Source organism: Coturnix japonica, chromosome 1 (assembly GCF_054131305.1).
Source record: "Coturnix japonica strain WE chromosome 1, WE-NBRP24, whole genome shotgun sequence".
NCBI lineage: Eukaryota > Metazoa > Chordata > Aves > Galliformes > Phasianidae > Coturnix > Coturnix japonica.
The window spans coordinates 59,504,329-59,519,782 of NC_140663.1; the positions used below are offsets into that span (position 1 = coordinate 59,504,329).

The following is a 15,454-nucleotide window of genomic DNA, read 5'->3' on the forward strand; positions in this document are numbered from 1 at the left end:
CTACATGTGAGGACACTCAGTCTGAAGATTCAGCTACGCAGGTTGCTCTGGCCAGCAACTAGTTGACAAGCAGCTGCACTGGAAACGATCTGTAAAGTCTTATTCAGCTAAATTGCTGAGCACTAAAGGGAGCATGAGTTAGCTGGAGAATATTTTGACCACCGGAGGGCTCCTACATTTTTTTCCTTAATTAAATAAAAGCAGTAAGCAATGGGTGGCCTCGTTTACAGTCAGTAAAAGAATAATGTGTAGCTAGCAATGTATTTGATGAATTTCATCCTTATTTTTATGTGAATAACTGTGGACAGACTGTGAATGTATTCAATCTATAAATTACTCAAAGCTAGTCATAAATGCTTTCATCAAATATTTCTAGATTTGCAAATACTTAAAATGTAGTCATTCCAGTTGAATATCTTTCTCACAATCTGCATTGTCATTTCAACTATTAGTGCATCAAAGCCAACCTACATTTTTAAATGTGTATTCATTTGTATGAACCATTTCCTTTGCATATCATTTGCTAAATAGGATGAATGGTTAGATAAAAGGTCACTGAAGACAAAGTATAAACTTGTGGTGATTTCTGTCTCTTCTGGATGAGGTTAAGCCTGCAGTTGCTCACTCATTTTGGAGGTATCACTGAGAAACATCACAAAGCTTCACCTCACCCAAAAAAGTAGCTAAGACTTGCCATTTCTGTATCCCAACATACAACTGAAATGATGTTTTCAGGGTTCACTTGAGCTTTCAAAACTGATTTGCAGGTCTGTTTGGAACAGGAAGTCAACACCCTCTCAGATCTTTGCAGAAGACAAGCAAGTAGCTGTTTTCAGAGTCCAAATCAAACATGTGGTCCTCACATCAGTGATTCTCACCTTATCTGTCCATGATGGTCAGACCAAGTCATAAACTCTTCTCAGCCTGTTTAACAATAACAGGTTACTTGTCACATTCGATAGAGTTCTGATGAATTAGAGGATCCCAGCCTATTTACAGTTTAACGAGGTCTCATCTTGTTTCAGTTCTTCAGTGCCTGAAACTTCTTACAGATTTTGTTTTTTACTCAACGTTCACACCTTTGAGTGGAAGTTACCATAGCTGTAGAAACCCATCATTTTCCTCACCCAGCAGATAAACACTTTTAGTCCCTCTGGGATCTACTCAGACATATATATTCCTCCTGTCTTATCTGGGTTCATGCTACTGTAGTAACAGCAGAGATGTTTTGCTGATATCTCAAAAGTGGACTATCAATCATTTTTTCCTAATTCCCTTTCAAATATAATTTCCTTTGTAAGATCATTCTGGTTTTACCTGTACTTGCAAGCTCCACTCATGACAAAGAATTTTGGCAAGCATTTTCCTGTTGAACATGGTATGACTAGCATAATTTGTATGACAGAGCCAAACTAAACATCAGGTTGACAAAAAATCTCTTACTACAGTTTAACAACTACTTTATGTGCTTTTGATGCGAGATAAATGTTTCACGCCATTCTCAGGAAGCCAAAGGAATTAAACCTCTTGAGTTCTCCAGCTTCCAGCAAAACAGTAGAACAGTAAATATTTACCTAAATTATAGGTCCATGATAAAATACCATATCCAGAAAAGAATTCATCCATTTCCACTCAAAATCCATGATATTTATCAGAACTTTCAAATTATATCTACTCAAGAAAAGGCCATTACCTTAAGCCTCTTTCCCACTTGTTAGTTGACTCATCTGCAATATTAGCAACAGAACACTGTCTGCTCCAAAGCTGAGCCCCATTGCTCTTCAGTGTGTAGAAAACTGAAATCTGTATGAAAAAAACAGATTAACAGTAGTAAGGAGCCGGTGGCCCTTTTCCCTTTTGAAGCGCAGAAAATTATTCTTACCATATATTCAGATTTAAGCACAAGGAAAAAGTGTGGATGTTATTACAGTGAGAAGTCTTGAAGTAGAAACAGTCAACCATTATTTCACAGAATCACAGAATGACCCAGGTTGGAAGGGACCTCAAGGATCATGTAGTTCCAACCCCCCTGCCTGGCAGGGCCACCAAACATACACCTTTACTAGATCAGGTTGCCCAGGGCCCTGTCCAACCTGGACAGGGATGGTTTGACTTTCTAGTACTCATCTAGGCTTATCTTTTCTCCTCTAGCAAATTACCCCTAGGTTGCTTCCCCTCACCTAGTTTTCCCTGATTTTTTCAACTCCCAGATGTTGTAATCTCCTCTGTGGGGTTTTTAATGACATTTGAAACACAATTTGAAAAGAACTGGCTTAAAACAGGGTGAGCTTTCCTCACAGAAAGCTAAGTGTTGATTGATGCATTTCATGTTAAAAGGGTGCATTCTGCTAGAATGATCATGCCTGGCTCATTTTTAGGTTTGTTTTTTTTTTTTTCTCCTTAGGAAGAAACAGTAATCCTTATCCCAAAATGAAGCTCACCTGAGAGGAGATGAGCAAATATCACACAAAACAATTCTGCACTCTTTAACTGCCGCCAGACTGCCTTGATTTGGTTCCCTCATTCATCCCAACTCTATTAGAATGTTGAAATCCATTTCCTTCCAGGCTGAATCCAGTTTCAGGTGAGATGTAGCCAATCTCATTCCTTCACCTCATCTGGGCACTGAGGGCAAGGCCCCATGGGACAGACTACCGGTGGTTGAAGTGTTGCATGGGAAGGCTCTGCCAGCACACTTGGGGTACTCCTGGCATCTCATGGAAACCTAAAGTTCCTCTTCTGAAGGAAAAGCTGTACAGTAGCATGATTTCTTCTACAGCTCCTATCTCTTGAGGCTGATTTCTCAAGTCTTGGTGTTTGCCACCTAGATAACCTAGCTAAACCCAACCTCCACATTCATTCCTGTAAGAAAAATATAATTCCAAAATAAGTAGAATAAGCATGCAGTTCAGGTATGTTACCAGCTTTGAAGCTCATTCGTCAAGTCTGATACAGATCTGGTGGTCTTTGGATAAATTATGATCCCTCACAGAAATCACAAAAACAGTAGTTCTCATCTGTGTGTCACTGATGCCTAAATTAAGAAGTCTGATAATAGAGACCACTCATTATTGTTCTCCACTGGATATTATGGCCAGGACTTGCCAGTATCTAAAGCAAGTGCAATAGAAATACTCAATTATAACGTTTCCCATTCTAGCCAAAATTTGGCAAAAAAACAATTACTTTCCCAAGTAATACTTGCTGGGTTCTGTTTCAGCCTCTTATATCTGGTACGCAGCACAGACTGTATCTGCTTATACACCTTGCAGAGCCACAACTCCTCTGTAACTTCTCTGTATAACAGGTATGCCCCAACCAGTGTAAGACTGCTTTTAGCACCACTGAGCTTTACTCAAAGATCCTCGCACTGATGGCGCTCAGGCACATGAGCTGACACCACACAAACATCTGTAGTGACAGCAGGCCCAGGATGCTGTCTCTTAGATTCAAAAAGTGCACACAGCTGTGGCTCACATGTCAAGATAATTGCTGGAAGAACTGAGCCTATAACCCCTCCTCAGCCATTTCTCATCCTGTCTCACCCCATCTTCTCAGTTTATCCCTTGTATGTAAAACACGCTCTTATTTCACTCTTTTAATTGCGCTAGCAGAGGTTTAGCCCTGAATTACATGCAGTTAAGAAAGCTTCCCACCATCGTGAAAAAGAAGCCCTTCATGTTTTGTATCTTTAATGCAGCCAATTTGCAGGGTCCTTTAAGAGCAGCTGCTAGTTTTATGTGTCAAATGACCACAAAACAAAAGAGAGCGTGGCAGTGCCTTGTGGGTTCTGCTGACACAGCACACCATTTCAATTGAAAACAAGAACTAGAAGGAGCAGTTTGAGAAACCTGACACTAGCTGTTACCTTTAGAAATCACATCTCCAAAATGAAGACTAGCCTACATATTACATATATATTTTTAAATGCATGCTAGATGTTCTTGGAGACAAAGGTGATTGGCATGTCCTTCTGAAGAAATGTCTGTTACAAAAGAAAAGCGAGCAGAGAAGGTGCCATTTCTCTATCACCATAGTAAACCCCTAATGCACTGTAAACAGAGCAGGTCATGCAGTAAAACGTGAAGAAGCTCTTCTTTAATCATCTGAATAGAAATTTAATATCTTTGCATCTGCTAAGTAAGGCAACTTGCCCAAGCAACCAGATACACAGAGCCTTATGTGTTTATTCTGCCTTTGTTGCTATTGAATGAAGCTCCTATGTCACAAGCATTAAGGCTGGTATTTACTAAGCAGTTGCACATGAGGGCATATTAAAAAAAAATAGGACACCCAAACATGTAAGGAAACCTAGGAAATCAAATAAAATATTTATATATACAGCATGACTATGGAAAAAACAAAACAAAACAAAAAGGAGCATTTCTGGTAGTTTTGCTGTTTTAAATGTTGAGGTCCAACAGCTATGAACCCAGGTCAATCCCAATTGTACACTGTGCAGAGGAGCTGAGCATCAGTAGCTCAGATCTTAGTCATGCTGTGAGGACTGGAGAATATTGGGGATGACATGTTGCTACCACACCTTGCCCATCATAAATGAGCTGCAGCAGTGCTAGAGCAAGAGGAGAAAAATAAACTATTACCATCCAGGAGACCTATGAACTTTGGTAGGACAGTTTAAACATTATATCAATATTACCTGTCAGCTTCCAGGAGTTAACAGAGCCCTGGCTCTTTTTAAGGGGCAATTGCAAGGTAAGAGCAATGCCACAAGACTAGTGTGTTTCAGTTTTCACCCTCTTTTCTGCATACCTGACAGGAAGGGTGGCTGCTGTCAAACAGTAAGGTCACATGAACGTAGCAAAATTCACCTTCTCAGTCTGGGAGCATGAAAATCAATTCACTATTCAAAACTGAGTAGCAGCAAAAAAAACCCATATTCAATATCTCTGCAGCAAAGACCACCATTCTACTACAGCAGGAAAATCCTCCAGCAGCCTTTCAACACAGCTGTTTACGCCATCGAAAGCACTACCATTTGCGAAAGTCTTTCAAGAAGCCTGCCAAATATTGCATTACCCTCTCCTAATCCTGGGGATAAATGCAGAGTCACACCTGCAGGTCACAGAATCATAGAATCTCAGAATATCCCAAACTGGAAGAAACCCGCAAGGTCCATCAAGTCCAAATCCTGGCTCCAGACAAGACCATCCAAAATTCAAACCATGTTCCTGCAAGTGATTTGAGAGCTTCTTGAACTCCAGGAGCAGAGTGATCATGGATCACTGTCCTGGAGATCCTGTCCCAGTACTCAACCACCCTCTCAGAGAAGAACCTTTTTCTACTACCCAACCTGAGCCTCTCCTGCCATTCCCTGAAGTTCTTTAGGAGGTAGCAAATATTTCTAATGATCAATAGCCTGTGACAAATAAGAAATCACTTTGTGTGATACCTGCAGAATTAGTTTTGCAGAGAACTAGCAAATCTTACCTTTGAATGGGCAGAAAACAAACAAGGACTGAAGCTGAAGACTGGGTTATGAACAAATGTAAATTCATAACTAGAATATTAGTATAACAACTATTTCAGAGGAGACTGACACCAGATTATGCCTCTGGATCGAACAGTTCTTTCAGATGGTATTTCAGTAGGCATACGTGAAGTTCTGAGCTAAAATCTTCCATAATGTGAGCTTTAAATAAACAGCTCACCTAAAAATACTTTGTTGTCCTGATGATAATCCCTCTGTGCCTTCAAAAGTTTTACACATAACTTGAGTTCTGATGAGAAAAAGAGAGGGGCCTTTCCCTAACCTTATGGCATTTGCCTGTAGTGCAGATTTCCTAGTTCAAACTCCTTATTTGAGGTGGGCATCTGAAAGAAACACTTTGTCTTTTAATGATTTGAGCAGATCTACACAGGATCTCCTCCCTGAGCAGTGTTCCTGCACTGCCCATGTAGCTATGGCTTCTACCCTGTTCCACACATCTCTCTTCTTCTGCCAAATGTTTCCTTCTTTGCATCTGTTTATAGTGAGATATTTAAAAGACTCAAAAAGTTCTATTTTTGTACCACTTGTCTATGTATGCACATATTTTTGTCACTCTTTGCTTAATTGCTCCATTCTCACTGAACATTTGTACCTTTTCCGCATTTCTTTTTTCCTATTAAACTGGCAGTTCTCAAGCAGGAAATGCCCTTTTTCTTTCTCTTAATCTGTTTTTAATACAACTCGTAACATGGTGGCTTGTTGGTATAGGTTATTACAATAATCACAGATAACACAGTATTCCTTGGTGCAACAGAACTTGGCTTTATTGATCACCATGCCACCATAAGCAGCTGAACTGTTCTAACACTATAAAAAATACTTTGGATCCAACACAAAAAGCTGACTGGTGCCCTTGTGTTTCCATACCACTGGCTAATGCTTCAACTGACAGACTCACCTCCCATTGCAGCAAGCATCCAGCATCCTACTTCCTAGCAGTTAAGCACTTTGCCTCCAGCGAGGCTTGTAAAATGCAAATTCCATGGTAAAACACATGAACTTCCTTCTCATATTTGTGAATAAGATTTTATATATTCTTTTCATGAGCATTTCCAACTATTGTGCTAATCCTCTCACTTACAGATAAAGCCTTTATTTAGTTTCTTCTGTATTTCTGAGTTAAGGCTATTAGCTGTTCCTCAGAAAGCCTTTAAATATACACATGCATACACAAAATAGGTGGGTGTGAATGCAATACCCAGCCACATGGGTATGTAACAGATGTATATTCATTATATAGAGCAAATGCAAACAAATATATAGTTTTGATCACTTCTTTCACTTTGCTTGCCAGTAAGGAATTACTGAGACATAGTAGCCTCATGACTTAAAAGATGAGACCATGGTGTTGCTATTTTTACACTTCTGAGGAGAGTGCAGGTGTTTCAAAGCATTTATGAAATTGCTTGATTGACTCTTATATAGAAGTCTATTGACAACACTTTGAACCTCTGCAGCTAGGCTGTAAAAGATTTGATTATAGTAACAATACTAACCGTCATGAATGTCATAAATCTTAAGAGAAAGGACACATATGTCACATATAATGCATGAAAAAGTTGTCCTTTTATCATGGATAACTTACCATTGTGTAGATACTCTGCTGATCAGCTACTGCATTATTTGAATAAGTATCTGATGTCTTGTTTTCTTTCAAGGAGGCAGGTGCAGGACGAAGTAGGAAGCCTGCCAAGAAAGATGATAAATTGCCACTCGGTGCTGGGGACCAGTGCTTAACATCAGTGCAATACTGCCAGGAATTAAAGCAGTAAAGTAATAAGAAACTAGGAAGAAAATAACTTCTCATTCTCAGTAAAAAGACTGAGTCTGTTTTCTCTATCCATTATAATTTTTAGTTCATCTAAGACAAAGCATTCTCATTGTATCATTGCACACAGTTTAAAACAGCCTTAGAAAACAGCCTATGACTTACAAGCCATGAAGCTTTAAACTAATGATATCAGTTGCTTTTCTGATAGGGAAGTAATCCTGAAGCTAACAAATCACACAGAAAAATAATTGCAAAGAAAATTAGTCTTCAGCCTTCAAAATCCATATAAATATTTGGCAAGGATTACTTCCTGATTTCTGATCTATTCAGTAACAGTGCAGTTGAAAGTGACAGGGAGCTCAAAATCTCCCAAGTTCCCTTATTTCCTCATTTAGCCCCTTCTGCACTGAGTTTGATCAGATATATATTAGTTTGGAAAAAAATAAAAAATAAAATAAATAAATCATGTGATTTACATTAATTTGTATGAGAAATAGAACAAACCTTGTAGCAACTTTACATTTGGGTGCCTACACATAAGCAATGTAGGTTGCTCTGAAAGAAATGTCTCCTATTTATTTCCGCAGAAATTATGATGGATAAAAGAGCACAATAACACTATTTGAAGAAAATTTTCTCAGCTACAAAATGCTATTTTTCCATATAGTCATCATCATTATCTAGACACTTTCATCAGCAGTGAACAAGAGTCTGCATACCATACTTGTAGTAATCTGCACCAGTGGAAGTGACGCACTGCTTCAGAGTTGTTATGACAGCATAATTACTAGGAAAATGTTGCCCACACAGTCCATCTTTCATTGGCCCAAAAAGATGGAAGTGAGAAGACACCAAATACAGACTATGCAGTGGGTGTGGTAGGACAGTTCAGCCAAAGTTGGCAATATGCTCCACAGTCTTCAAACTGGTATGGGACTTGGCATGATAGTGTTGAAAAAGAAAGGCTGTCTTCTTTTTGGGCCTGACTCTGCAACTTCAAGACTTCAGCTTATTCAGTGTTGCAATGTAGCAGTCAGAGTTTGTCTGGATTGCAGGAAATCCAGAAGGATCATCCCTTTTCTGTCCCAAAGACAGTGCACATCACTTACTGAGGGCTGCATCTGGAACTTTTTTCTTCACTGGGGAATTCCCAGGTTGCCACTCCACGGACTGCTGTTTTGACTGTCTCCTAGTGGTGACATCACATCTCGTCACTGGTAGTGATATGATCCAGGAAACCATCACCATCAGCCTTGTACTGGTTCAGAAGGTCTTGACAAACTTGCATATGGTGTTATTTCTGTTTATTATTTCTGGGACCAACTCAAATCATACTTTGTAATAGTCCAGCACTGCCACCCTCATTTCCAATGCACTGAAGCCAAAATTCAGCTCCTTACACAGTTCATTGGTCACAATTCACCAATTCTTACGGATGAGCTGATCAAGACACTCTTCATTTCATGATGTGACTTCTGTGCATGACTTTCCAGAACATGTATTGTCTTTCACATCACTGACATCACTGCTGAAACACACCAACCACTGCTTCACTGTTTGGTCTCCAGAAACATTGAGCAAATGTTGATGAATGTTAATAGGTGCCATTTTTTTTCCACACAGAGCAATTCGGGGACGCACCTTTGCTTCTTATGCACTTCCAAGTTAGATACTAATCTGCCAGACTGCCTCTCTGCTGCCATCTGTCACACAGCAACAAAATGTGGCAGAATATCTGTGGGAAGGTTCAGCGTCTACTGCCATACTATCAACATCTACCTCTGACTTCATAGGTCAAGACCATAAAATAGAAGGCAATATTATTGGAGTCAAGATTTTAAATGCAGGACAAAACACAGATTCATCAAGAATTTTGTCATTCGTATTGACCAAAAGTCAAGAAAATACTTCAGGAAAGCTGAATTCCTAGTTTGACATTAGAAATATGTTCATGCAGTCATTAAATCATCATCATTCTAAGGCCAAGTTACACACATACACATTCCCTGTTTTCCTATGACATCAAATAAACACAAAACAAATACATACCTCACTTCTTAGTGCACACAATGCATATGGGGGGAAAACATACGTAAGCTTCCAAATTTTGAGGACCTTGAAAATCTTTGACTTCAGAGGCAGTCAAGACCATGCTCTAGCCAAAACTTCAGGCAGGGATGTTGTGCTGGCATTGTTCTCTGCTAGGAACAGTGATGCTTTTTGCAGTCTGAAGCATCCCATCTGTTTTGGTCTGTTTTTTTTCTGAGTGGCCAGATTATAGGTATTCTAAAAGATCAGTCTCTTTACAACACAGTTTCTGAGTTGACAACTTTGTGCTCTTTGCTGACTGCATTTTGGGGAGCCTTTCTGCACAGCCTTTGGAATAATCCCTATTGTATTTGATTTGGACAGTGGTGCAGGATCAGATCTATGCATATAACCAGAGACCTGCCTCTAGCAGTGAAAAAGGCCTCAGCATTTTGCACACCATGCAACACTTTTCCATGTCATTCAAGAACAAAACTAGTCCTGCTCAAGTGTAGATTTGTACCAAAGGACTTCTTAGAGAATGATCTGTTCCTAGACTAGTTTCCACTTAATGAGTCCTGTCATTATCATTCTACTTGTTTGGCAACCAGCAAAATCTGCTCATGACATATGAGGACCAATTCTAGCCCCAGACCACCATCACTGTTTGATCTTCTTTCTCTCTCCACCTCTTTCCGCTCCTCATTCTTTCCTTAAGTTGAAGAACACAGCAGATCTCGCTAAAGAGCCTGTTCCCTTCCTTCTTACAGCCCCCTTTAGATACTAAAAGGCCACTCTCAGGCCTCCCTGGTGCCTTCCCTTCTCCAGGATGAACAGCCCCAGCTCTCCTAGCCTGTCCTTGCATGGGATGTGTTCCATCCCTGGGACCATTTGTGGCCCCACTCTGGATGCACACCAAGTCCATGCCTCTCCTGTACTAAGGACTCCACACCTGGACACAGTACACCAGGTGAGCACTCACCAACACAGAGGAGCAAAATCACCTCACTTGCTCTGCTGGCCACATTTCTTTCAATGCAGCTCAGGACACGGTTGGCTTTCTGGGCTGTGAGGACATGCTGCTGGCTTATGTGCAGCTCGCCACTCACTAGTCTTTTTCACAGAGCTGTGTTCAATGAACATCTCATATCAGTTATTCACAATTGTGTACATAACCAAAGCACAGATTTTAGTTTGGCCCAGGAAAAAAAATGGCATTAGTTACAATGTAAATTTCTGGAAGGAGAAAAAGGTATTAGCAATGATTCACAGATTTTGCTGTGAATAAATTTTGAAGCTGTATCACAGATATTCTGGTTTCTTAAGACAGAAAGAAAGGAAATATGCCGCAAAATTATTTTACAGCAAAACAGGAGTTAAAGAGTGTGTGTGGGGTCCAGATTCTCCAGCACCTTTCTGCATTTATAGTCATGTAGTTTATGCAAAGTGCATTTATTTTGCTTGCCTTCCAGCACTGCATCGTGTTGACTCAAAGCAGATAACAGTAAAGTAAGAGAGTCCTATAATTGTTTAAGTTTCACTGTTTATTTCATTGATAGCTTTTTTATATAAGGAAAACAATTGATGCATTCCTCTTTCAACATAGTACTGAGATTACCCTGTGATCCTTTTTTCTAGGGTCAACACCAGCAAATGTATTCTAGCCAAAGTTATGTTCCAGGATCAGTTGATCTGGGCTACCAGTCACTAAAGTGAATAATATTATCAATATAAATTGCTGTTAAAGAGAAGTAACTTAATGTCTCTCATTTACCTATAATTTACCCTACTGACATTAGTGGTCACCCTTTAGACTACAAGCAGGAAGATGAAACCCTTGCCAAGTGACTGACTTCATTTCTCAGTCAAGGAAGAAGAAAAAAGAAATCCTGACTCAGCAACATATGCATGAATTAATCTTGGTGAGATAAAGTACCTACTGCTTATTCATTGATTTTCTATACCATATTCAAGTCTAAGAAACTTGAAAAGAAAGCAACAGGCAGCATGCAGTGTTCTTCTGACTTACAATAAGTTATGCTGATATTTCCCAAGGAATCAGCATCACAAAATTTGTTGTCCAGCATCATGATGATGCTGATGCTGTTTCCTGTTCCTTAACTGAGGCCTCCAGAGTTGGTTCAAAGCACAGCTCTTACTGAAGACTCATTAGTGGTACTTTTCCTGCCTTATATGTCTGAAACAGTTCCTGAATGTCCACCAGAGAAAAAAAATTAAGGTTTCTCATTTGCTGTCACTCTAATAAAGCCTATTATTCTGCCAGACGGGTGAAGAGATTCCCATGAGAAAGTATGTGTTTAGTGTAGCTTTCCTGTTAAAAGTGTGATCCAAATTTTTGCCAAATTGAGGAAAAAGTCCCAGCTGATTTTAATCAGCTTCTCATCAATGGATTCCTAACAGATTCTTCCATGCTTAGCATTTCAATAGCAATGGGACATCAGGTGGCAGGTACAACTTTACTTAGTGCTCAGGAGCCAGATTATCTGGAGAGTGGGCCTACCTCTTCTTATGGCAGGAAGATACAGCTTGGCCTCAACCAGGCTTGGAGCCTACAAGTAGCTTGTTCATTCGCTCACAGGATTAACGTGGGAATTAACTCCCATATGAGCAGCATTATGTTATCTAATTTGCATAGTCTCCCCATTCTCACAACACGATACCAATGCTGACAGTGGGAGTCTATGCTTTTGGAACAGGAGGTCCAGCTCTCTATCTCCAGTGACAACCATGAAGTCTATACAGCAAGGGCAAGCAGAACACTTGACAACCATGACGTTTGTACAGCATGTGAATTGTTACAGTGGCCATATTTTGAAACATCAGCAGCCTGTGAGAACTCTTTGCATATTTTCCTACTAGACCTGATCAAAAGATAAACCATCTTTACTTTTTTAAAGAGAACCCTATAGAAATTTTAGATACTGATCAAGAAATAAATAACCAGCTTGCTGATGACCATAACAAGGACTCTGCCTTGCTTTCACTGGACTCCTGTGAAAAAGGCGTGGGTTCCCTTCAGCCTATTCAGCTATGAAATTTCTTCAAACGGTGAAAGAGAAACCATAAAACCAAATGTGATGCGCATCATCCCAAGAAAGTTTTGCCTTGCAGTTCCCTTGGCAAAATTCTCCCAGCTTCAAAAGTACACTGTTTTGCAAGAGTCTGAAACAATTTAACATCAGTTCCATTTGGTTCTTCACAGAAAGACATCAAATCTCTTAAGATGAGATAATTCCTTGACAAATGCTAAGTGACTGTGTCACTGAAAAGGCCTCTTAGTAAGACTGTCCAACAGTCTTCATCATCAACTGTTTTCAGCTGTCTGATGTGTGTAACTACAAAAATGTGCTTTGAATTTTCCAGTGTTGAAAATATATTTTGTGACAGAAGGAATTTCAGACAAATACGGGTCAATTCATGATAAATCTGCAACTGAAGACTATTGGTAGTGGTTGAGTATAGAGCATGGAGGGCAAAAACACTGTTTTCAGCTCAGAAGAAGAGATACTTAAAATTGAGAAATTTGGTATCTTGTTTGCATGACTGAATAACCAAAGAAAGAGTTGAAATACAAACTTGATTTACTTGAAAAAATAACTGGAGATACAGAAATAATCAGTGATGCAAAGAAACATGTTTACAATCAAATATAACACTCATTAGGACCCTTCTATGGCAGCAGGCAGCACTTGAAACAACACTTTAGCTAGATATCCCATTGATCTCACACGCTTAAGATCTGCTGTAGAACACTTTGCTGCTCTACAGCATCTGCTAGTGAAGAAATAAATACAGCCATTCAGTGTTGAGGGTATCATAATCACCAGTCAAAAGCTTCCATAAAATTCATCGTTTCAGAAGAGGCACTTTTTTTTTTTTTTTTTTTTTAACTGCAAGATTACCCACTAGATGCCATTACAGCATATAGAGTTTTTTTAATTGCTACATATCCTGAAACATTAGAGTGAGAAACTCTAAAGCATTCTGTGGAGCAGATGTCTGTGAAAATGCCTGAGTTGATATGTCCTTACCATTGTTTTGGAAATCAGGCTACCAGGTCACCCACCTTTCACTTACAGGGATTTAGCTGTGAGTCACCAGTTTTTAAAAATCTTGGTGTAAATATTTTAATTGCTTAAAAAATCAAATCAATTTCTCAAATGTTCTGGAAGGATTCATACAGCAAAGCTTTCCAAGCCATCTTTCCCTATTAACAGTAACACTTACCATTGTGTTGTCCATTCGTCTGTTGGATGTGCAGCCTTTAAATCTCTCTTCATTGAGTTTATGCCACGTGGAGAAACTGAAAATAAATAAATAAATAAATGAAGAAAGGTCTTTAAATTTTTCAGAGTCGAACTGTCCTTCAGTAACACGGATGTCATTCATGTCACAATGAATGAAAGTCATACCCAAAAGAAGTGATGATTCTAAATGTAAAAGGAAAACATCAAAGGTAATAGAAAGTCCATTTAAGCCCCTAAACAGGCAGGCAGGCAGGCAAAGAAACAAAAAGAAGGATGCTATTATATGCATATCCCAAGATCTTCTCTACATGACCAGTTTTCTAACAGTAGTCATCCTTAACAGGGATAAAATAAAGCATTTTTTAATTTGTTTAACTTAGTGTTCTTGTCCTCTAAAACCGGTTTTGATTATGTGATGGAACTGCAACTTGTTTTAACATAGGCCAACATGTAGGATAGCATAGTTAAATCTTTCTTTTGAAGTAACAGTCCTGAAACTGTCTTTTTTTTCACATGAGCATAGCTTGTTGCAGCCAGAGATGAGACTATAACATGATTTTATTTGAAGTCATGCTTTTGAGTGTCTTTGATAGCTCTTTCTCTATTACCATTATCATTTCCTGAGTTATAACTGTCAGTTGCCACTATCAAAAGATTGGAGAAAGAGGTGTAAGTCATGGTCACTCCGCCTTCCCATCTGGGTTAGCTACATATATGCAAAGGGCCATTAAAAAAGTGAGAGAGGGAGAGAGAAAAGGAGGATGGAAGGCTTCACCACACTAAATGAAAAGCAAACAATATGCATATCAGCATCCTAAGGAGATGTACCACTCTGCTGGGAAAAACCAAGACAAAAGAATTATCTGACACAACAGTTCAAAGCATATTGCACCTGTCAAAACGTCTGTCATCTTCTATAGAAATGCACCATTCTAAAAGAAAAAAAGAGAGAAAGTCTAGCAAAGTCACTCAGAAACAACAGACCACTTTGTCTCCTTCCTTCCAGCCAACTCCTCCATCTGAAAGCCATTTAACTCAATGCTAAAGATTGCCTGGAAGGACCAGACAATAGGAAGGTCTCTTTCATTGTCAAGGACAGTTACACTTTGAAGATGATGCTCAAAAGGGGTTAAAATGGGTCAACAAGCAATTGTTGGTTCTATCCAAGGAAATGTGAACAGAACATTGTTAAAGTCACACACACACACACAAAAAAAAGAGACCTAAAAGAGCACATCTTTAAACTGGGGAAGTTGAGGGTGTGGGGGAGGAAAACACAAAATACTGATGTAATCTCATAGAGGAATGAAGATTAAAAAAAAACCAATAGTACAAATGGACAAATGGTGAACTCCAGCCTAAGTATGGCAGTTCTTAGAAACATGCATCCAAAATGCGGAACAGACAAGAGGGATACAAGAGGCTTGCAAGCAAAGGTAAAAACAACAGAAACCTTGAGAGAGACAGATAGAATTTCCCCATAACTTTTTCATCTGTACACTTCCAACTTTTACTACTTTTCTGCAGAAATCACTGCATTTTGCTCAGCTAGAGGGAATGGATCCATTTCAGGTACTGAAATAAATTCTAATCATTTCTCATTACCAATTGTTTCAGAGGATGGACATGGGAAATTTCTAAAATACTTTGGCTTCCATACAGATTCTCTCTTCAGTACTTTTACAGCCCACAGAAACATCTCTGTGTGCATGTTCTCTTTGCATCTACATGAAAGTTACCATTAAAAGGAGACTTTTAGATTTAATTAAAAATAAAAAATAAAAAAAAAAAATTCCTTAGTAAATCTTCTGTGAAATAAAGGATACATCTAAAAGCACTTAAATATCTAAAACCATTTAATATTTTTATTATTAA

General features: G+C 39.1%; 1 long non-coding RNA gene across 1 annotated transcript; it reads right to left on the reverse strand.

The window, feature by feature from the left end:
* Positions 1 to 1,276: 1,276 nt before the first annotated feature.
* On the reverse strand, positions 1,277 to 13,644 carry LOC116653411 (uncharacterized). Its single transcript, XR_004307196.2, has 3 exons — positions 13,560 to 13,644; positions 7,098 to 7,198; positions 1,277 to 1,803 (listed from the first exon to the last, which is right to left on the reverse strand). It is a non-coding gene; the product is annotated as an uncharacterized LOC116653411 (long non-coding RNA).
* Positions 13,645 to 15,454: the final 1,810 nt, after the last annotated feature.